Source organism: Rhinolophus sinicus, linkage group LG07 (genome assembly GCF_036562045.2).
Source record: "Rhinolophus sinicus isolate RSC01 linkage group LG07, ASM3656204v1, whole genome shotgun sequence".
NCBI classification, from domain to species: Eukaryota; Metazoa; Chordata; class Mammalia; order Chiroptera; family Rhinolophidae; genus Rhinolophus; species Rhinolophus sinicus.
Window position 1 is genome coordinate 55,122,471 of NC_133757.1, and position 4,254 is coordinate 55,126,724.

General features: G+C 41.9%; 1 pseudogene; it reads right to left on the reverse strand.

The window, feature by feature from the left end:
* Positions 1-776: 776 nt before the first annotated feature.
* LOC109456935 (small RNA 2'-O-methyltransferase) lies at positions 777-4,103 on the reverse strand (annotated as a pseudogene).
* Positions 4,104-4,254: the final 151 nt, after the last annotated feature.

The window sequence follows — 4,254 nt, forward strand, 5'->3', positions numbered from 1 at the left end:
CTCATTGCTCCAACCTGCTGTGTGCGCACACATGTTTTTTTGCCAGGCACACCTTCCTTCCTCCACGGTCTAGTAGATACCACCTGCATCAGGCCTCGACTTCCCTGGGGCGTCTTGTCGGCCCCACCCTTGTCCTGCCCTCCTCATCTCCCACCCTCACTCTGCCCTGCTCTTTTCCCCACTTTGCCCTTCTTTTTCTTCCAGCACTTATCACTCTTGATGTTAACACTTGGTGAGCTATTTGTTTTCTCAGCTCAACGTCAGCTCTGGAGGGCTCAGGAATTGCTGATTATGACCTAACACAAGAGTTGGCACAGAGTAAATACTCAATAAATATTTGTGAATTAATGAATAATAAATGAGCCTTGAGAAACTGTCATCACCTTGGCTCCTCCAACCGTCACCAAAGCCTGGCTTTATCAGAGTTGCAGAGCAGCCCCCACTTTCACCCACTTAGCCACTCAACACACACTTATTGAGCACCCATTGTGTGCCCAGCCCTGGGATGGACAAATGAGTATCAAATGTGTGGATTAACAAAACATCTCAGAAGTAAAAAGGACCAAACTACAGTTACACACAGCAACACGGGTGAATCTCAAAAGCAATATGCTAAATAACAGAAACCAGACTGCACACTGGATGACTCCATGTATATGACATTCTATAACAGGCAAGACCATGGGGACAGAGAATAGGACTCCCAAAGCACAGGTCACAAGTGAACGAGTCAGGTAGAAGCAGAGTTGTCTTTTTTTTTCTTTAAAAATTTTTAATGTCCTTGACCATGACTCTAACACAACAAAACATAAACAATCATGTTATGAACCAACTCTCTACACCCTTCCCAAAATAAAACATATTTTAAAAGGACAAGGTTACATAATTTCAAAATCGAAAGTTACTTGAATTATGACTACACAAAGTTTAAATTCTAAATGAGCCCCACTACTGCTAAGACCCTGAATTTCAGGAAGGGTGGCCCACTGCTTATCAAGCAGGCCAACCTTCACTGCAGAACCATTACGGTTCAGTCTCACTGAGTTAGCAATGAGTGCTTTCATCATATCTATGTTATCACATAAGCGGTTCACCTTGGGATAAACAATGAGTCTTTCCAGGGGTACGTAAAACATATTTCCAAAACAGAAAGATTTGAGAGGCTTCTCTATGTTGGTTTTTTCAAGTTCTGTGAAGATTGGTCCAAAAAATGTGATGAACCCAGTGTCACTTAGTTTGTCAGATTCGTCATCCTGCAGTATTTTCAGACTTCGGACATATCTGTGTCTCAAGAATTGGACTTGTCAGGACACCTCATTCGTCAATGCAAGTTTGCTGACTTCTTTTTACTGTAAACTCGGGTATGAGAATGTACAAACAATTTTATAAACATATTCACCACGCGACCTCGCTATGCATGATTCAGTTGCCTTTGCTCCAATTTTCCAGAAGACCCCTCTCTGGGTACAGTATCCAACGTTCCCAGCTCCCGCTGGAGGTTCCCCCACACCAGGAAACTCCACAGAGTAACTGTAGACATCTGCCACACCTACAGCCCAGGTCTGAAACTGCCTCCTGTTCCTCTCAAATTTGTGATCTGAATCTCTTAAGGTCACTGCTGGAAACGGGGTTGAATTCAGAGGTGGGTGCACTGAGGACGATCACGGCTGGAGACAAGGACCCAAATGCGATTTGGGGAAACCTGGCCAGATCTTTTGGATCCAAATGTTCTATCAATTCAATACATGTTATTAAGTCAAAACAAGTAAACAAGAGTCTATCTCCACAGCAGAGCCATGATACAAGATAATAGACATATTCAGATCTCAGGGACTTAATCCCCAAAGAATGGAGACAACCTACACCTTTGCGATCCTATTTTATCTTTACTGGTATCTACTCCAGCAAGCAGTTCAATGAAACTGTGACATTTAAGTGCCTGCACGAGTGGAGCACTACCACACCCCAAGTCTGCAATCTTCTTGGGTTTATGGTGATCCCCTAGATTTTTAACGAAGTTATAACACCGTCTGTATAATGGAGGGCTAACGTGAATCACGGTCTTGATGGGAGCTTGAAAACTACCCTCAACCATACTATTGCACTCTTTATTGTTCTGTTCCATTCTGTGTCTAAGTTTTGTTGAAACAAAAAATGCAGATGTATCCTTCAAGCTCTAGGAATCAGCAATGACTCTGCTTGGAGTAAGAAGCGCATCCAAACAGCAAAGCTGGGTGCCACTGGAGACGAGTCAGCAGAGTTATCTTTCTAAAAGTAGCCTCAAGAGTCACTCAGCGTCATTTCTGTCACCTTCTGCCCATTAGAGTTGAGTCATTAAAGCTGGCCCATATTGAAAAGGGAGGAAATTATAGTCCACTTTTTGATGGGAAGAGTGTCAAAGAACTTGAGGACATGATTTTAAACCATTGTAGGTACTACTTGGCTGCAGACAATGCCATGTCCACCAGGCCTGGTGGCCACATGCACTAATATTCAGTGTCCGCAGGCGATGGAGTACCTGGGTGGCCCAAATGCAGGTCTTTTTCATTGTAAAAACATTACTATAATAATGTTAAGAAAGCATTTTAGAAGAAAAGAAAATCACCCCTAATTGCTACTTGTTCTATCTGTGACCAAAAGTCATTTAGCCTCTCTGTGCCTCAGTTTTCTGATCTGTAAAATAGGCATAGTTATAGTGCCTACCACATAGTGCTATGGTGAGGATTGAATGAGGTAACTGTGTAAAGTGCTTAGATAAACACATGGCACATGGCAATTCCTAATAACATTGGAGTGTTTCATGAGCTGGCTGGAGGAGCATGTGAGCTTAAAAAATGAGATAATCCATGGAAAGAGCTTAGAGTCGTGCCTGCCTGGCACGTGAAAATAAATTAGTTACATGTTATTGTTATTATAGTAATAATAATAATAACAACAACAACCACTAGCTTTAGCCGCCTTGTGACCTCCAGAATGTGCAAACTCCTAGACTGTCATTCAAGGTTGTTTGCAAATACATTCCTGCCTATCTTTCTGTTTACCTCTAATGTTCCCCTCACACACCCCACGTACACCATCCCTGAACTTGCCTCAGACTCACAACTTTCCCCTATGCAGCCCCTTCTCTTAAGATGCCCTTTTCTACACCTCTTCCTGGTGAAATTTTACTCATCATGAACATTGGACTGTGAGTCAATTCCTCGCCAGGACAGAATAACTGGTAGTCAGATTAGCCCCATCACAAGAAGGAGAAGGGGAAGGGGAAGGGGAAGGGGAAGGTGAAGAAGAAGAAAGAGAAGGAGAAGAAGGAGAAGGAAGGAAGGAAGGAGAGAGAGTGGGGGGGGAGAAAGTGAACAAACATAGAAACACCTATTTTCACATAGAAGCACAGGTCAGTAATTCCTGAGAGAAGGGAAACAGATGAGGTAAGCTCTATGATTATCTCAGTTTTCTAATTGGAGACATGTTCCAGGCCATTGAAAAAAGAGAGAGAATCCAAGTGGGGCACAGCAGTCTCACTGAGCTAATGAGACAGAGATTGGAGCACCAGGAGGATGCTTCTGGAAGTTGCGGGCAGAGCTAGCTAGGCAGAGAAAGTGCCTGAAATCTGCATAGGGGTCCTCTTGAGTCTTAGAATGAACTACAAGGTGTATGGGTCTAGGATGAGACTTGGTGGGGCCAGGCAAAGACCAACTATCAAAGAAAAGATTACTACCAGGGAGCTATGAGTTTAACAACTACCAGAGCTCACACAGAGATGAGAGACTTTGAATTCCAACCAGTCGGAGTAGAGAGGCCTCATTGATCAACCTAACAAAGCTTAAAAATAAGCCTCAAAAGGAGCAACTTGATCTGCAAGAAAGCTAACTGCCCATCAAAGCAATATCTTGAATGCTCTTTAAAGAAGACAACAAAATACAAACACTTAGAAATGGAACATCAAAATGTCCAGCACCTAAACAAAAACTCCTAGACGTGCAGGAAAGCAGGAAAATGGAACCCATAATTAGAAGAAAGATAATTCAATAGAAACAGACCTAGAAGACAGAAATTATGGAATTAGAAGACAAATAGATTAAAATAGTTATTATAAAAATATTCAAGGATTTAAAAGAAAATATAATGAAGAGATAAATGGAAACCATATAAAAAGAAACAAACAGAACTTCTAAAGCTAAAAAATACAATCTATGAAATAAAAATTTTACAGGAAGGAATTAACAGCAACTAAGACACTGCAAAAAAAAGCATCTG